This window comes from Oncorhynchus kisutch, unplaced genomic scaffold (genome assembly GCF_002021735.2).
Source record: "Oncorhynchus kisutch isolate 150728-3 unplaced genomic scaffold, Okis_V2 Okis03b-Okis08b_hom, whole genome shotgun sequence".
NCBI classification, from domain to species: Eukaryota; Metazoa; Chordata; class Actinopteri; order Salmoniformes; family Salmonidae; genus Oncorhynchus; species Oncorhynchus kisutch.
In genome coordinates, this window is record NW_022261980.1 from 7,519,158 (window position 1) to 7,539,686 (window position 20,529).

Below are 20,529 nucleotides of genomic sequence, written 5' to 3' on the forward strand. Positions count from 1 at the left end.
ATAGTTTTTTGCTTCAATAGAGTGATCAGGGGAGTGGAACTATAGTTTTCCTGCAACACATTCGGCATAAAATACATACATTTTCTTCAGATGACAACAAAAGTGCAACACAAGTACATGGGATGACAATGAAAAAGCAAGGTCTTTTTTGTTAAAACGATGCATGTCCATCATATTGCTAAATGTTTATTATAGAAAGAATGCAGCCAGCTACATTTACTAATGTTTTGCTTGAAGTTAATCTGGCATTTTACCAGAGAAAGGTAGACTACACTGAGAAAAGTACCAGAGAAAAGTAGACTACACTGAGAAAAGTACCAGAGAAAAGTAGACTACACTGAGAAAAGTAGACTACACTGAGAAAAGTAGACTACACTGAGAAAGGTAGACTACACTGAGAAAAGTACCAGAGAAAAGTAGACTACACTGAGAAAAGTAGACTACACTGAGAAAAGTAGACTACACTGAGAAAAGTACCAGAGAAAAGTAGACTACACTGAGAAAGGTAGACTACACTGAGAAAAGTAGACTACACTGAGAAAAGTACCAGAGAAAAGTAGACTACACTGAGAAAAGTAGACTACACTGAGAAAAGTACCAGAGAAAGGTAGACTACACTGAGAAAAGTACCAGAGAAAAGTAGACTACACTGAGAAAAGTACCAGAGAAAAGTAGACTACACCAGTCAGAGCACTGTCTGCTGATAGAATGCCGTTCTACTGAAGCACAAAATGAGTCTGATTTTACGATAAGCATTTTAGATCTGCATTTATAAAACGCATCCTTTCTTATGCGTTTAATATTTTTTATTATTGTTTATTTATTTGAAAAATGCATTAACGCGACCCCGGTATTTATTCAAATACGAGAACCAAACCCCCAAATTGGTCACGTCACAGTTTCTCCCCCCCCCCCCCCCCCCCCCCATATGTTATTGGAGGCTTTCACACAACACTCAAGCCTGTGAGGTTCTTCTTTGAAGCGAAGACTAAAGGCTAAACGCCTGAAGGGTTTTGTACGGTCAAATTACAACAATAAGCTGTTGGCCTTCAAGTCACTACTGGATGGATCCTACGAGGTAGTGAACTGCTAGAACACAATAGACATTTTACTAGCCCGCATATTAAAACAAGGAAAACAAGTTGTTATGCAGCCTGTGAGATTACACCAGAGACCACAACCACAAAACTATTTAGAGAGATGTTCTGCATTTGCCTGTTTCCTTTGTGCAGATGCTACTCTGTGGGTGGTGCGTCATCCAACCACAGGAACTACAAAACCCTATCCTTCAGTTGAGCATCAATGCTTTCAGAAGTTTGGTTGCATTTCTAGACAACGGTTAAAAATAATTTGCTTTCGAAAATAAATCTGATAACAAAAATGTAATCGCCCATCAACTGAAATTGTAGTCCCATAACCTTACTACATTGTGATGTAAAAATACATGTAGAATTCTGGAGGCTGTTTCAGGAGCCATGGCTACAGCTACAATATTATCCACAGACAATTGTTTGTTGACTGAAAAAAACAAAAAAAGGCAATGGGGTCTTCTACAGGGCAGACAGATGGGCAGATGAGCTGGGAGTGAACTACGACCTTTCGTATGGGGGTTGATCCCTGTCTGCAGACAGGATAGACACACTAACAGTCCCCTGTTCTCTCACACAGACTGCATCCTGTTTCTCTGACGAACCTCTTCTGTTGGGCTTCTCACAACGGTTCTATTGAGCCATGTCTAGGCCTCAAGCTTGATGGATGGTGATGTGCACTATACTGCAAAGAGCAGTTCCTGGGCTATGGCATTACAGGATATAGTAGAAACACACACACACTGCACCAAAGGCCATAGAGCAGTGGTGTCAAACTCATTCCACAATTAAGACCTGGACAACCAGATGATGGGAGTTCCTTACTAATTAGTGACCTTAAAACATCAATCAAGTACAAGGGTGGAGTGAAAACCGGCATACACTCGGCACTCCGTGGAATGCGTTTGACACATGTGCCGTAGAGTAATGAGCAGAATCACAGTAGGTGGTAGTCTGCTGCAAGCATCATTCCATACTGATTAAACAGGCTACTGCCTACTACTAGTACTGTTCTACATGGAGGAGGTAGGGAAGGGGCAGGTGGGTATGAATTCATGTGCCAATAAAGCCAAGCCCAATCTGACAAACCATGTCGCTCCTAAATCTGCTTGTCAAGATTTTTCAGGGAGATGCTATGGACTACAGTGTAACAATAAACGATAAGGGCACAGCTGTGATCCCAGACGGAGGCCCCCCGAAATCCCCAAGACACTTTCTTAATCAGAAGACGTGCAGAGAGACGTGTGGGGCGGCCACTGATAAGGGATCACACTAAACAAATGACACCTACATGCCATTCAAATCATTAAGGAACAGTGGAGTCAGTGGGGGGTGTCAAGGAGAGAAAAATGAAGTAAATTACCCCTGAAAATACAGCTCTAACTCCCCCCTCGACAGTCCCAGAAGTCTGCACAGACATCATAGTTTGATGACCTCGTTAGTTCCAGTGCCTAATCTGCTAATGCTCAGATAAAAAGAAAACGGAGAGGGCAGCTGCCTGCTAGTATTCCCCCCTCTACAGCTGCTGTCCACGGGCACAGCTGATACCGTCACGGACATTGAGGTTACAGCAGGGAGCATGGTCAAACTGCACGAACCAATCTCTCAGTGAGTGAAGGGGTTGGCACCAAGTCCTTACTGGCACAAACCTGCAAAGGGAGGAGCGAGAATTCTGCCTTGAGACCTATATCAACACTTCAACTAAAGACCAGAGTGGGTTGTGCTTCCAGTGTGCATAACAATCAACCCAATCTCTGACGTCAACAACTCCGGTTCTACTCTATTCTATCAGTACAGAGGAGGAGGAAAACAAGCAGAGGCTATTCTCAGAGGTCAAAACCAAGAGCAGATGATCTAGCAGAGCATGAGGAACTGTATTATCAGGTCATCTAGCAGAGCATGAGGAACTGTATTATCAGGTCATCTAGCAGAGAGCATGAGGAACTGTATTATCAGGTCATCTAGCAGAGAGCATGAGGATCTGTATTATCAGGTAATCTAGCAGAGAGCATGAGAACTGTATTATCAGGTCATCTAGCAGAGCATGAGGATCTGTATTATCAGGTCATCTAGCAGAGAGCATGAGGAACTGTATTATCAGGTCATCTAGCAGAGAGCATGAGGAACTGTATTATCAGGTCATCTAGCAGAGAGCATGAGGAACTGTATTATCAGGTCATCTAGCAGAGAGCATGAGGATCTGTATTATCAGGTAATCTAGCAGAGAGCATGAGGATCTGTATTATCAGGTCATCTAGCAGAGAGCATGAGGATCCGTATTATCAGGTCATCTAGCAGAGAGCATGAGGATCTGTATTATCGGGTCATCTAGCAGAGAGCATGAGGATCTGTATTATCAGTTCATCCTATAGGGTGTTTAACACATTCCATGACTTCTCCGCTATTAGCATTAGCTATGTTAATGTTAGGAAAATGCCATAATGATTACATTTGACCCGAGTGACTAGACTTCACAGCAGGCCGTCTCATTCTCTTAAAAGACATAAAGCTAATTGATATGATTAAATACAACTTGGTTCTCCAGATGGGAGAACATAACGGTGTGAGTGAGATCAGCATAATCCAAGGACTGAGCAAGTCTCCCGCCTCTCCAATGAACTCATTCCCTTCTAACTGCACCTTTATTGATCCAGGGGCTTTTCATCATCTCCCGGGCTCTGCAGAAAACACAGCATAGAAGCCATTTTGGGAGCGTTATGACATTAACATTTGAGTCATTAAGCAGACGCTCCAGAGTGTTATTTTCTCATACAGAGGCTTTGTAAATAGAGTGTACCGTTCCTAAATAATGCGGATAAGTAAATGCTTTGTTTGTTTAGAAAAGAACGCCGTCTAGCCCAGCGGCAACACATTCTGGATGGCAGATCAAAGTTGCCACACAGACCACCACAGTCACTCAATTTGATCCTGCACATTGAGTTATCAGAGTACACATTCATGCATTCTCTGCAATGTTGAAACTACGCCAGGTTTAAATTTCTAAATCCCTTCAAATCGAGAAACACCACAGGGAATACTGAGAAACCAAAAATATGTAATTATCACAAATATCCCTGTAGTTTAATTAAAAATGGGCTGCTGCGTCTGTGTGGCAAAGATGAAAGAATTTGGAATGAGTTTGTAGAATCCATTCCTATCGGGTCCTGGATCAGGATCCAGATCTTATGGTCAGGTTGGGGCTGGAAGAAAAAGGCATCAAGGGGAGATGGAGCAAAGAGATAAGAGTGTTTTGACAAGGAGTCTTTTCATGTCCATAACAGACAGTGTAAAGACAGCTTATTCAAGGACACTCCACTGCAGTCTCCACTGAGCACATCAGCATTCATCAGAGAGCTCATCAGAGAGCTCTTCATTGGCTGGGTGACTGACGCATGTGGTACTATCGTCTGAAGAAAATAGCAGTGAGGGGAAAAAACCTTGTCCTTCCCGAGAACATCAAATCTACTTGCACACAACCAAGGTTAGATGAGGAGTAAGCAGGAGATGTGTTTTATATATTTAACCTTTATTTAACTAGGCAAGTCAGTTAACAAATTCTTATTTTCAATGACGGCCTACACCGGCCAAACCCGGACGACGCTGGGACAATTATGAGCTGCCATATGGGACTCCCAATCACGGACGGTTGTGATAGAGCCTGGATTCGAACCAGATGCAGTACCTTAGACTGCTGTCCCACTCGATGAGCTACATTTTCACTGATGGCATTTAGTGCCTTTCAAGTGGTAACTCATTCATAAATATTAAATGTAATTCATACAGAGATCAAGAATCTAGATCACAGGAGGTTGGTGACACCTTCATTTGGGAGGACGGGCTCGTTGTAATGGCTCGAGCGGAATAAGTAGAAGGGTATCAAGTACATCAAACAGGGTTTCCATGGGTTTAATGCCATTCCATTCGCTCTGTTCTGGCCATTTATTATGAGCCGTCCTCCCCTCAGCAGCCTCCTGTGATCTAGGAACGATATGCTGAGGATGTCTTCTGAAAAGCAGACCCGCAAAAGGGTTTCTTCTCACCTCAACTGTAAAGAAATACCATTACTTACAATTTTTCCACTGGCTGCTTCATAGAATCTGCTAATGTAAATGTATCATGAAGTTTAGTATGAGATGTAAATGTCGCTTGACTAGCACTTATGAATAAAGATATATTTAAATAATAATGGCTCCCTTTAATAGTTTCCTCAAACTGTTTGCCTTTCACAGAAAGACAAACATCAAATTGTACGCTGACAGAAACGAGACCACGATTCAGCTGGGCTGTGTAAACATGCTATGGCTCGTGTACGGCAATAAATATCTTGAAACTTAGCGTGCACTCCAAACTCTGTGTTTGACTAGGTTGTTTACAGTCTACGGTGAGTTTATACATCCTCCCTGTCGGCCCCTCGTAACTATATGAGTAGTATGAGGTATCTATAGGCTACTTCTCTTGACATGCCTTGTTCTAATGCATTCAGCCAATTTGGCCATGATGGCAGTGTGTGTGCCAATTGAATAGATGTAAATGTCATGTAAACAGCAACTGACTGGTGGACTGTGCCAAAGCCAATGGCTCCATGTCGCAGGGCTTAGAACAACTTGGCAGCAACCAGTGCTGAACGGAAATAGATTTCAACAGGACTGGGACGTTAATGCTCCAATAACAATCTAATCTGGGAGCATTTGATTTGGGTGAGGATTTAGTGATTCTGTGGTGATGAGGCCTTTGTCCAAAGACCAGGATAGTATGCCCCCCCCCCCCTCCCTCACACACAAGGTCTCTCCATGTTCTTCAACAACAGCTCTACTGTGCTACTCTGAAGACAAGCCTTGTAGCCATGACTACTGTGCAGCTCAGAGCTCAATCAAGCCTGTTCTCCGTCAAAAGAGCTCCCAAGACGATCTCCAATCAAATTAATTCCTTTAAACCAATTAGCAGAGGCTTTAATAAAGGGAGAGCCTTCGTAGTAAGATCATTGGTACCATCTGATAAAAAAGCAAAACACTTTTTGGGGGGCGGTGGGCTCGCTGCACAGATCACACATTTACAAAACAGGCAACTGGAAACAGAACATAACGATTCATTTGTATAACAGTGTAATCTCTTCCATTTCATACTAGCAGGCCAGTGGGTTAATGTTATTACAGTTGGAACAGAGTGGGGGATGGGGTGGTAGCTCAGGTTTCCAATATGAGCAGCAACAGTCTCTCAGAATAAAAATCCCATACTGTGCACTGTGCAAGCTTCCCACAAATAATCATGAGTGTTAGACATTGCTCCCCAAGGACGGCCATGTTCCCTCTTTCATTTCTATCAGCAGCATCATCCCCTTTTGAAAGCCTTTTTAGGGTGAATTAGAAAGGCGCCGTATTCAAAGAGATGAGTGGAGAGAGAAGGGGCTGGTAATAATCCCAAGGCCCTTGTGGTCTACGTGGATTAGAATGGCAAAGAAAATCCTTTCATCTCAGATCCGCACTTCCCAGCTCCCTCGCTCACACACACGTTTTATTGACACATACACACCAGATGGAGAAATGTGTTGTTTTGTGAAATGATCTTCTGTAAAGAAAACAAGTCATTTTTGCCTTGTTTAAATAGATGACAGATGATTAAATTGTGTTTATAACGATAGTTAATCTACTAGATTGAAGACAAACTGATATAAAAGACTTGCTCTATGGACTAACGTTGGTGTGGAGGCGTTTTGACAGGACCGACTCATGGTCATAACAGCACATTATATGGGCGTTATCTGCAACTGAGAAACCAGAGGAAGGAGCAGGTGGGACAAACCAAAGTCTCAAAGTCTAGGCCTAGACTATATCACAACAATGAACCTACAATTCTTTAGGGTTACTACCGAAAAACATAAGTAACCACAATTCCCACAAATTGATAATCCTACATTATGACAGATTATCTACAGTCAAAACATTTACTGTTAAATGTTCTGCATGGTGTAATGAAAGGCCCACGACCATCACTTGTTGGTCTGCGGTTGTTTGTTATCTCATTTTAGAGAGACATATTTCATCTGAGTGTGATTTCTGAGAAGACATTCTTCAAACAATTACAGAAGTGCTGCTTGAGGTAAACATGCTGCTTGCGGAGTGAGTGACTTCTCTACAGGTGTCCGCATGCTTCCCAGCAGAATCATTTCAGAAGAGTTTGTGCATATATTATGATTACATTTTGTGATGTTTTAGTTAGTTTTGGACTTCTGCGAGTTGTTTTTTTGTGGGGGGCACACAGCATTTTTTATGGAGGCAAGCCGAAGTCTACGCCCCTTTGTCCGTGATTGGTCAACGAGAGACGACTCGTTTTCATGCACAGTTTTTCTTCATTGAGAAATACTGCATCAAACATCTTAGATGTAAAATTGTGTGACTAAGATCTCCTCTGCAAAAACTTCAAAATTAATGATAGATTTCTTAGATTTCTTACATTAATTCTGACTATTTTAACCTTTTTGGGATAGGGGGCAGCATTTTCACTTTTGGATGAACAGCGTGCCCAGAGTGAACTGCCTCCTACTCTGTCCCAGATGCTAATATATGCATATTATTATTAGTATTGGATAGAAACTACTGAAATTTCTAAAACGATTTGAATGATGTCGGTGAGTATAACAGAACTCATATGACAGGCGAAAACCTGAGAAAAATCCAACCAGGAAGTGGGACATCTGAGGTTTGTAGTTTTTCAAAGCTTGGCCTACCGAATACACATTGAGATACGGATGAGGTTGCACTTCCTAGGGTTTCCATGTACCAGCAGAATAGAACAGTGGCGTCTGGTAAGACGAGGGGTGGCGGTCTATGAATTTTTCTAAATAACAGCTGGTGCACAATATGTAAGGAAGTCTCGAGCCATTGCTCGCCTGAGGTAGAGTTACTCATGAAAAGCTGCAGACCACATTACCTACAGAGAGAGTTTGTCTATATTCTTTGTAGCTGTTTACATACCACCACAGTCAGACACTGGCACCAAGATAGCATTGAATGTATTCCGCCATAATCAAACAAGAAAACGCTCACCCAGAGGCGGCGCTCATAGTAGCTGGGGACTTTAATGCAGGTGAAACATAAATCAGTTTTACCTCATTTCTATCAACATGTTAAATGTGAAACCAGAGCGAAAACAATTCTAGACCACCTACAAGGAAAAATTAAAGCAGGAAGCACCAGTGACTAGATCAATCAAAAAGTGGTCAGATGAAGCAGATGCTAAGCTACAGGACTGTTTTGCTATCACAGACTGGAATATGTTCCAGGATTCCTCCAATGGCATTGAGGAGTACACCACATCTGTCATTGGCGTCATCAATAAGTGCATCGATGACGTCATCCCCCACAGTGACCGTACGTACATACCCAATCCAAAAACCATGGATTAGAGGCAGCATCCGCACTGAGCTAAAGGTTAGAGCTACCGCTTTCAAGGAGCGGGACTCTAACCCGGAAGCTTATAAGAAATCCCACTATGCCCTCCGATGAACCATCAAACAAGCAATGCATCAATACAGGACTAAGATTGAGTCGTACTACACCGGCTCTGACGCTCATCGGGTGTGGCAGGGCCTGCAGACCATTACAGACTACAAAGGGAAGCGCAGCCTAGAGCTGCCCAGTGACACGAGCCTACGATACGAACTAAATAACTTATATGCTCGCTTCGAAGCAAATAACACTGAAACATGCATGAGAGCTCCAGCTGTACCGGAAGACTGTGTGATCACGCTCTCCGTAGCCGATGTGAGTAAGACCTTTAGACAGGTCAACATTCACAGGGCCAGACGGATTACCAGGATGTGTACTGCGACCAACTAGCAAGTGTCTTCAGACATTTTCAACCTCTCCCTGTCCGAGTCTGTAACACCAACATGTTTCAAGCAGACCACCATAGTGCCTGTGCCCAAGAACACTAAGGTAACCTGCATGAATGACTACCGACCCGTAGCACTCACGTCTGTAGCCATGAAGTGCTTTGAAAGGCTGGTCATGGCTCACAACACCATCATCCGAGAAACCCTAGATCCACTCCAATTTGCATACCACCTCAACAGATCCAGAGATAATGCAGTCTATATTGCACTCCACACTGCCCTTTCCCACCTGGACAAAAGGAATGCCTATGTGAGAATGCTATGCATTGACTACAGCTCAGCATTCAACACCATTGTGCCCTCAAAGCTGATCAATAAGCTAAGGACCCTGGGACTAAACACCTCCCTCTGCAACTGGATCCTGGACTTCCTGGCGGGCCACCCCCAGGTGGTAAGGGTAGGTAACCACACATCCGCCCCGCTGATCCTCAACACAGGGGCCCCTCAGGGGGTGCGTGCTCAGCCCCCTCCTGTACTCCCTGTTCACTCATGACTGCACGGCCAGGCACGACTCCAACACCATCATTACATTGTCGATGACAACAGTGGTAGGCATGATCACCGACAACAACGAGACAGCCTATAGGGAGTTCAGAGACCTGGCCGTGTGGTGCCAGGACAACAACCTCTCCCTCAACGTGATCAAGACAAAGGAGATGATTGTGGACTACAGGAAAAAGAGGACAGAGCACGCCCCCATTCTCATCGACGGGGCTGTAGTGGAGCAGGTTGAGAGCTTCAAGTTCCTTGGTGTCCACATCACCAACAAACTAACATGGTCCAAGCACACCATGACAGTCGTGAAGAGGGCACGACAACGCCTATTCCCCTCAGAAGACTTAAAAGATTTGGCATGGGTCCTCAGATCCTCAAATGGTTCTACAGCTGCACCATCAAGAGCGTTCTGACTGATTGCATCACTGCCTGGTATGGCAACTGCTTGGCCTCCGACCATAAGGCACTACAAAGGGTAGTGTCTATGGCCCAGTACATCACTGGGGCTAAGCTTCCTGCCATCCAGGACCTCTATACCAGGCGGTGTCAGAGGAAGGCTCTAAAAATGGTCAAAGTCTCCAGCCACCCTAGTCATAGACTGTTCTACCTGCTACCACATGGCAAGCGGTACCGGAGCACGAAGTCTAGGTCCAAGAGGCTTCTAAACAGCTTCTACCCCAAAACCATAAGACTCTTGAACATCTAGTCAAAATGGCTACCCAGGCGATTCACATTGCTTGCCTGCCCCAGACTCTGTACCGGCACCCCCCTGTATATATTGTTATTTTTTTACTACTCCTCTTTAATTACTTGTTACTTTTATCCTAAACTGCACTGGTGGTTAGGAGCTCGTAAGTAAGCATTTCACTGTAAGGTCTACCTACACCTGTTGTATTCGGCGCATGAGACTAATACAATTTGTTTTGAAACACGGGTTTATTTGGCATTTCAAAAAGCCCACAGTGACCAACATGTCTAGTAACAATTACACCGACAAAGTATTTTAGAGGATTATGCAGATATAGTCTATAAGGCCTCGATGAAAACAGCAATAATGTGGCTAGACATTGTGGTTGGAGTTAAATAGGGTTTGAGTAATGTGATGGAGTAGTGGTTTAACATAGAAGAAATTGTGGTTGGAGCATGAAGAGTCTGGTGATAAATGACAGCAAGAAAGAGAGGGTCTTCCAAATGCCTACTCATGGTCTGTTTCTAATACAGAACAAGCCTTTATTCCATAGAATTCCAAGGTCAACTAACCTAACCTGAAAATATTGACGAACTTTCACTAGTTGTGACAAGATCAGTGTTATTTCCTTTAGAAACACTTCCATATGATTTTCCCCATTTGTTTCACAAAGTATTATTTGCACATTATTTAGTAGTTTTTTTAATTAGCTCCACCAAATGGCGAATGCTAACGTTAGCCATTTTGCTAAACCACATCTAAATTGTACTTGATCGTCCCTAGTTGGACATGTTTAAAATGTATAGAGCCGGAACCAGCCCAGCCAGACTGAACCCATTAGCCCTGAAATGTAACCCACCTTGCTGACATACACAGTTCCTCAGCAATTTCCTGAAGGTAACAGTAGGACAGTACACTGTAAGTGTACTTTAATTAGTATGTTTGAAAAAGCCTATGGGATAACAAGGCAAACAGTCTCAGTTACAGGGCTAAGTCCATGTTGCAAATATGGAGAATGTCTCGGTCTTCCTCCTATGTTGGTTCACCGGTATTTCAATGTGAAAACAGAATGGTGTATATTGGTAAGAGAGCATTGCTAAGGTACAGTTGCTAAGGTACAGAGGCCCAATGGCAAGAGGAAAAGAAAGGCATTAGGCTAGACTTCACAGCTACCCTTATTGTATTGAGCAGCTGGCATTAACCATGCAGAGTCTAGTTTTTAAACGATGGTAGTGATTTCAGTACCAGGGTGAAATGTGAGGTCCTGACACCTTGCTACCCTGGTTCTTATGAAGCAATGAGACACAGGTTTTGGAATATTCCTAAGAGTGCAGGGTAGAATGGAGCCTCAGTCACCAACAAAATACCAAAGCCTCTCTTTCAAGATGAGCGCAGAACTGGATATTTTGCCTACCTTTATGAAGGTAATCCTATTTGTAACCAGACTCTTTCAATCTGCAGTAAAAATGACTTGCTACAAGGGAAAGGAATGGGGAACGACTCCTCAGGTTGAACAACAGGCTGACCTGTAAACTCCCACTTGCATTTCAAGCCTATAAAAGTAGCTTGAGAAACAGGGTGATAAATAGAAATGAATGCCAGTGTTTCATTCTGACTCACTCGATTTAACTGACTAATTAGGCTAGCCACACGAGCAAATAGCAGGCATGCTTTGGCCACTGGACACAGCACACCCATTAGAATGCAGTATACAGTACGGTATGCAGCAGAGTAGCAGATCCCAGCCAGTCTCAACGAATGCTTAGGATGAGCATTCAATTGACGCAGGAAGCTTTAAGTGGAAATAAGATTTCCAAGGGATTAGGGTATTTTTCAATGAGTGGCCAACATAGGGGCTTTTTATTAAAAAACAACAAGCAGAAACTCGGGTGATTTCCAATGTACTATGTAAGTTCTGAAAACCAAACCAGGCTAAAACTAGCCCTGTAAATTGGCTGTTCAAAGGCAATCCTCTGGTTTATCCATAATGAACCCCTCAGAGTAGAAGTAGAAACCTCTAAAATCATAATTTTTTTAACGTGAAGTGGGAAGGCAAAACGACAAGATTACTAATGGCAGCCGCAGGTTCGCAGCACACAGACATCAATCTCTCTTTTATCTCCCTGTCTTCTAGAAGCTGCCTCTTGTCCTCCATAAAGAGGAACTCAATGGGGGGTTTCACATTCCTACGTTGAAAGCCCTAGCTAAACCTTTTTTGAAGAGTTGCCTCACCAACAACTACAGTATGCACAAATCTACATTTCTTTCAAGCTGAAAATACTTTTTCCATGAGTAGTCGAGTCATGAATGTCTCCTTGTGGAGGAAGCTTGTCCAACAGTGAGTGGTTTCATAATGCAGTTAACCCTTTGAACAAAATGGCAAAGTGCTAAATGAGTTAAGGCCTGGGGAAGACACTTTCATGTATCATACAGCCTAGGTCTAAATTATTGACACACCACAGAATGCACTAAGCCAAACCCTTTGAAAGCAGGCAACAATCCTGAAACACACAGTACAACAAGAGTGACTCTGTAACAGATACTGTGCCAGCTTTCGCTCACAGGCAGAACATTCCAGGCCAGAGGAAAGCCACGTCTGCTCCTCCCCACTGTGTGGGTTTTGTTCTGCTAATCAGACCAAATGCCTAGAGGATTCAAGAACCCTGGAACTGTGTCCGTCTTAATAGAGCAGCCCTTCCAGCCAGCCTCTCCCTGTCATTCCACCAGCCCCATGCAGCTGAAGCTGAGCAGACAAACCATTCAGTGTGTAGGGGGTTAAAGACTTTATCCATTCATAACCTAACATAGCTGGCGTAAAAGAAACACCATCCGGTTATTGGCAACTCCGCTAGTGGTGATCCATTCATAAGGCTGTCCTCCCCTCCCCCTTCCTTAACCCCAGTTGCCCCCCCCCCCCCCCCCCATTTCCCTCACTCCTCTACCCATCATGTGCCCTCTTCCCTCATAACAGCAGAGCCCTTTTTCCTTGAATAGATGGATGGTTTATTACTAGATCGCTGACCCAACTCCACATCCTCCCCACCCCTAAGCAGAGAAAATACATCGACTCCAGACCATCGAAATCTCAAATCTTGGCCTTCTCCCTTTTTCCCCCTCTCATGTTCTTTGTTTGTTTGTTTCCCTCTGCCCCCCCCACCCCCGGCTTTCCTGCTACTCCCGCATTGATAGGCGAAATGAGGCGCGTTGGAAATTTGCTGGCTGACAATGGAAGACAGCTGCTCTCACTGCATAAGTCTTTCATGAGCTGAATTAGCAGTGCGGGTTAGCCTCTCTCCCTTCCCCCCACATGCTTCCCTGACAGCACACTGATCCAGACACACGCACATGCCTAGCCTTGTACAAAGCTTGGGAGAAAGAGGAGGGTGGAGAGAGACAAAACATGAAAGGGTTTTGTTTCTCAGAACTGTGATCACTTTTGCAGGACGAGCCAAAGATGTTTTGCGACCTTGAAGCCATCCTCCCCATACATTTTCTATGAGGATATTGCTGCTAGGTGTACACAGCGAAAGCTCACGTTTTAACTAGAGGTCGGCCGATTATGATTTTTCAACGCCGATACCGATTATTCGAGGACCCAGAAAAAGGTTGATACCAACTAATCTGCCGATTTTTAAAAATATATATATTTGTAATGAAGACAATTACAACAATACTGAATGAACACTTATTTTAACTTAATATAATAGATAAAAATAAACTCAATTTAGTTTCAAATAAATTATGAAACATGTTCAATTTGGTTTAAATAATGCAAAAACAAAGTGTTGGAGAAGAAAGTAAAAGTGCAATATGTGCCATGTAAGAAAGCTAACGTTTATGTTCATTGCTCAGAACATGAGAACATATGAAAGCTGGTGGTTCCTTTTAACATGAGTCTTCAATATTCCCAGTTAAGAAGTTTTAGGTTGTAGTTATTATAGGAATTATAGGACTCTCTCTCTATACCATTTGTATTTCATATACCTTTGACTATTGGATGTTCTTATAGGAACTTCAGTATTGCCATCCTAATCTCGGGAGTTGATAAATAGCGCAATGCTTGAAGCACAGCGATGAGCTGCTGGCAAACGCAGGAAAGTGCTGTTTGAATGAATGCTTATGAGCCTGCTGCTGCCTACCATCACCCTGTCAGACTGCTCTATCAAATCATAGACTTAATAAGAATATAATAAACAAACAGAAATACGAGCCTTAGGTCATTAATATGGTCAAATCCGGAAACTATCATTTCGAACGTTTAATTCTTTCAGTGAACTACGGAACCGTTCCATATATTATCGAACGGGCGGCAACCCTAAGTCTAAATATTGCTGTTACATTGCACAACCTTCAATGTTATGTCATAATAATGTACAATTCTGGCAAATTAATTACGGTCTTTGTTAGGAAGAAATGGTCTTCACACAGTTCGCAATGAGCCAGGCGGCCCAAAAAATTTGCTTGTGTATTGATTTTAAGGCATTGATGTTTATGGGTTTTTTTCGCGAATGCTTGTTAAATCGTCACCCGTTTGGCTAAGTAGGCTGTGATTCAATGAGAAATTAACGGCACCGCATTGATTATATGCACAGGACAAGCTAGATAAACTAGTAATATCATCAACCATGTGTAGTTAACTAGTGATTGTTAAGATTGATTGTTTTTTAAGATAAGTTTAATGCTAGCTAGCAATTTACCTTGGCTCCTTGCTGCACTCATGTAACAGGTGGTCAGCCTGCCACGCAGTCTCCTTGTGGGGTGCAATGTAATCGGCGTCCAAAAATGCTGATTACCGATTGTTATGAAAACTTGAAAATCGGCCCAAATTAAATCAGCCATTCCGATTAATCGGTCGACCTCTAGTTTTAAACACAAATAGCCTATGAGGAAAACATGAGGGCATTCAAAGACTTCCTCAGCAACTCAAACCATATGAACACAGATCAATTCACAGGCTCATTCACGATTATTATAAGCCTAATCGTCCATTTCCTTTGCCATACATTAATCTAATCTACATTCTAGCCTCCGAGGTAATACCCAGTTTATCGCTCATTAGGAAAGTAAATAACTGTATGCTTCTGTTAGATATCAGAACATCATGAATTATGAAAAAATAAAATGTGAAATGATCACAATGGACATTGATAGTGACATTGTTTCAGCATGAAGGCTCAGGCTACAGTGCTGCCATTCCCAGAAAAGTCTCCTTGTTATCCAATAGAGGAGGAACAAAATAGCATGTGGCCTCCCAGCACGGTGCAGCGAGGTTTATAGGCTCCTCCACAAGCTTTGTCAAAGTCAACATTTTATTGCGACACCTTCGGGAGCAAATTAAAAACAGGCACATCCCCCTATTGACAAAGACCCCATATGTTACAAAAGCAATTTTAAAAGTAGGTTACAGAACAGGCACAGGCCGACAGTTATCCATTTTCAAAAGATCCATGATTAAAATGGTTACCATGATTAGGCCAACAATGGTTAACTTAAATAGACTGCTCCAAACCGTTCTAGGTTATGAGCAACAGCAAATAGAAGCCAGAACGTACGGAAGGCCTAACACATTTCAACTCTTCTTTTAGACAATGGTGTTGTCTTTCAGAAATACATCCTAGTCCTTGTGATGACGGTGAGAGTTTGTTTTATTCCATGTAAACCTAGCTGGAAGTAAACGTCTTCTCGTGTACAAAAGCAGATCTTTCAGTGCTCCTAGGAGCCTTCAGAACGGAACAAGAGGGCACAAATCAAGCCCGCGCTTCTCCAGGTCAAGGAGCCTGCTAAATGTCTACAGAGACAGTTTATAACCAGCGAGGACTGGGTTCCAATATTAAATATTTCCACACAAGGGTCTCTCAAGGCTCTTGACAAGGATTTCCTGGAACACTGTCCGACAGCACTATAAACTCAGTGGGCCGCAGCTTTCCCATTCCCTGACGAGGCCTCTGGTCTGACCGTGGGGGATGGGGAGGAACCTTGTTCCTGAGGCAAAACCAGCTCTGGGAATGGCTCTGCTACAACTAGAGTCACTGTTCTGGCGTGGCTTTAATCCCAGCCACAGTAAAGTGACATTTGACACCAGGAATACGACAACCAGACAAAAAATAGCCCTGAGCTAAAGCTCCTTTTGTAATGGTACATTGAGGCCACCGCACAAACATTTGGTGAGACGTTCTTGGCAGTAATGTAAATTATCACACCTTGTACCATTTTGGAAATGGACTAGAGAGAACTGTGCTAGCTGACAGCAAACTGAAACGTTTTTGCAAATTGCTGGATAAATATAGACATCTTGAGGGTAGACATTTGTGACCGACTGTTAATGAATCATTCACGCCATCTAGTCTACAGAACAAAGAAAGGCATTTGTATAGGAGGGACTTTCTAAGCGGGTGACTGTAAAGAGAGAGCCAAAGGCTAAGTGGTGGCTATACAGCAGAATATGCCTTGACAGGATTTCACCCGCTTGCTTGCGGAGTAGGAATCAGTATTTCTCACTTCATCGTGTTGCCTCATCCCCCTACGACAATAGCAACCCCAGATAACAAGGCTTTCTTAAGTGGGGAAAGTTGGAAAGGAAACCAGACCCACTTACCGAAGCAAACTCCTTACTGCAGAGGAGCCAAAAGCAACACTAACACACATTCCAGGTTCAAGGCTGCTTTTTGCTGGCATGCCAAAAATGAATCGAGCTTAATATTGATGTGAATAGATTATGGCAATATCTGCAGCAACTGACAGCCTAAAGATTGTGACAAATGTTTGGGTCTTTTCCTCAGTATTATGAATGCTTGTCTGATCTCAATTTATATAAAACACTGAAAGGAAACATGTTTATTCTTCCCAACAGTTTGAGAAATTCAGAAGAGCCTCGACAAAAGGCCCTTAACAGCTTGCCTGCACATGCTTTGAGGAAACAAAGAGGATAATGAATGTGTCCTTTTCATAAAGAGACAAAAGGGAAACACATTAACCACTGAATTCAACCGCAAACTCAGGCAAACTCTAGCCTAAATGTTTCTGGATCTGAGAGAAAAGTTGTCAGAGATCAGCTTACCCGATCCTTATCTCCTTTAACACCATTAAGGGGTCAAAAGTTAACTGACCTAGCCTCAATAATCCAAGGCTATAGCTTTTTCTAAATAGGTGGGCAAAGTAGATTTGCCGTCACTAACCCTCCCTTGTATTGTGTTTAGCCTCACAGCCTTTTACGTTGTTGTGGAGACAGAGGCTAATGACAGATGTGGGAAACAATTAGTGTGGAGTGTTTTTACTGGAGTAGAGAGGGGGGCTCCCTGTGGGAGAGTTTCTAACAGAAAGAGGCAGCACTACAGGAATCACAGCAGCACTGACTGACTGAGTCCGCTGCTGCAAAATGCCTCCCTTCATCTGTTCCTCACACACACACGTATCTAAACACACATGCAGGTTCTCTCAACAGTAGGTTGTCAAATCAACTGAAAATAGGCATGTAGGGCCAACAAGCTTTGTTTTCAATGAAATTGAAGCCGGGCAACGTTGGAGGCCAAACACAGGGAAAGAGCTAAGGAGAGCCAGGGGATGGAGTGTCTTTTTTCACTTTTCACATTGGATTTTCTATTATGCTAATGAATTATACCACAGACAGATGGCTTTCAGGATCCTAGTGAACAGAATAACACCTTGAGGACAAATCAAGGTTGCTAATAAAAGGAAAAGCCATTCAAGCATGGATAGTTACCAAGGCAAAGGAAATACCACTGATTCAACATAGTAAAACTATGATACACTTTTCCAAGCATTAGGATATTCAATCATTCTTGCCTTCAAAGCATTTAACAAGATAACAATTTCATTGTGCGATTCCCATTACCTACAGAGGCCTCTCACGACAGCCTGAATGGGGGCTCTTCATTTGCTGCAATCACATGGAACATACAAGTCTGCTGATCAAGAGGAATCACTTCTCCGCACTCGCTTGAGGCGACAACAAAGCACTGCGCTGCACACCTCTTTATCGGTTGGTTTCTCTGCTCTGAAATTAGGGCAAAAAAAATCAGCCTCTGTGCACTCCACGGGGCGAAGTGGAGTCATTTAACATTTGACTCATGAGTAGACTTAGGCTGCATTTCATAATGCTCAGTTTGAACCCAGACTGATATTGGTGAGGAAGCAGTTGAAAAGGAACACGTCAAGGCTAGACGCTGAAAAGAATGCTTCGTCATAGTACTAGGGCCAAAACATGATTGAGGCCCTCCCGAATGGCGCAGCGGTCTAAGGGACTTCCTTGGCTCAGTTTACTCTCAAGCTGACTTCGGACGGTGTTTCCTCGGACACATAGGTGCGGCTGGCTTCTGGGTTAAGCGAGCAGTGTCAAGAAGTAGTGCGGCTTGGCAGGTCATGTTTCGCAGGACACATGGCTCTCGACCTTCGCCTCTCCCGAGTCCGTTGGAGAGTTGCAGCGGCGATGAGACAAGATCGTAACCACCAATTGGATATCACAAAATTGGGAAGAAAAGGGTGGTACAATATCTATAAAAAAATAACTGATTGAAATGAACAGGTCGACATGGAGTAGATTTCAGCTACATTTCATAATGCTTTGTTCAGCAGTTCAAAAGGAACACGTCTAGGCTAGACGACTAACAGCTGAAAAGAAAGCACCGTCATGGTGCTTGGGCTGAAACAATGTGTCTTCATGGCAAGGTGCCTCAGCAGGACCAAGCAAGTTAACATTCCTGGTAGGATTTGGCTGAACAGATTGGGGAAATACAGTTTTTCTCCAATCCCTGCTTGCTGTGTCGCCTTGTTTATCCACGCAAAAATGTCAAATGGGAGAATAGCAAGTTCTGTGTTTAGGACTACACATCAAGTCCCTTGTTGGAAACGGGGCTAACCAGCATATATGAACAGGTATGGCCTACCCTCATCTATGCAATTGACACTCCCCTCAAAACCAGTCATCCCTCCCTACTCATTCAGAGTCCTCAAAGCCTTGGTGTTATTTAAAAGGAATGAGCTGTAACACAATAGCACCAGTAAGTCAGAGGCAAGAAAAGGAAATAAAGCTAGTTCTCATGAGACCCCTTTCTCCCCTAACTGCACATCAGCGACTACACAGTGGTGGCCAGGCTCATTCACAGACCCTTTTTTCCTCCTTCCTCTTTTGAACTGACATTGCTAATGTAATTTTCCATAAGAGCTGCTCCATTCGTCAAGGCCAGCATCACGTCGAGGCAGCTGACGAACGCCTGGCCCCTCCAGGCTTGTATAATGAGTGAGCGAGAGAGAGAGCAAGAGAGAGGGGGGGGGGGGGGGTCTGTGCTATAGTTGAGGGAGCAGAGATGATTTATTCCAGAAACAAGAGCCAATGCTTTAGGAGCTCTGTCCTAAGATGGAGACAGTGCGGCCAAAGTCACACACTCAGAGGATAAGAGCATGAGTTAGTAAGTCATCATTACATTTAAAAAAAATAATGTATTTGAGATGATGAATAACAAAATCACACCCAGTTACTGTCAAATGTCTAGAAGGAAGAAAAGTTGCCGTCACGTACAACACCTTTATTAAGCTACAGCTCAGAACCTCTAACAAGATACTAACTGGGAAACATCTGGATGACTTAACACGCTATTCAAATATCTTATTGACTTGTATTATACATACTGTTCACAGTTTGGGCAAATGTGACTTGAACTCTGGAACACCCATGGCATGGAGATGAGACATGTTGGACAACATTGATAAAGATTAGGTTCATTTTAGCATCATAGAAAATGCCATATTTTTGGGGTGGCAGGTAGCCTAGTGGTTAGAGCGTTGGGCAAGTAACCGAAAGGTTTCTAGATTGAATCCCCTGAGCAGACAAGGTAAAAATCTGTCGTTCTTCCCCTGAACAAGGCAGTCATTGTAAATAAGAATTTGTTCTTAACTGGCTTGCCTAGTTAAATAAAAAGGTTTAAAAAATATTTTAAAATGTCATAAAAACAGGGCAGTATACATTGTATTCATCATTAACGTGGTCTAGACGTCCATTGTATTGAGGCCTCAGTTTAAATGTAGGCCTTTAGCTTACGAATCTAGAACGTGGCATGGGACAACTTCCATCGGGTCTCAAGGAATCAGATATGAATTCAGTGAAACACTATCGGCAACCGTTTTCTGGAGACCCTGATGAGTCTAAGAATCCAGTCAGTGCTGAGTCTGACCCTTTGTTCTAGTTCCATGCCGAGCTCATTGGATTGCCCGAGTACTTTCTGATTGCTAAGCCTTTTGTCCTTAGATTTCCTTCCCTGTTTGAGTTATCTGAGGAGACTTCACAGCTTTGCATTCCTGACAGAGGGAAACTTGCTTCTTCGAAGGCCCTTCCCCCCACTTCACTTTCAGAG

The 20,529-nt window shown here is 43.2% G+C and overlaps 1 protein-coding gene across 3 annotated transcripts in view; it reads right to left on the reverse strand.

Annotated features, from left to right (window-relative positions):
- The window catches only part of LOC109877990 (zinc finger protein 609-like), a 94,534-nt gene that overhangs the window by 49,855 nt on the left and 24,150 nt on the right, over positions 1-20,529 (reverse strand). The gene's annotated exons all lie outside the window — the stretch shown is intronic.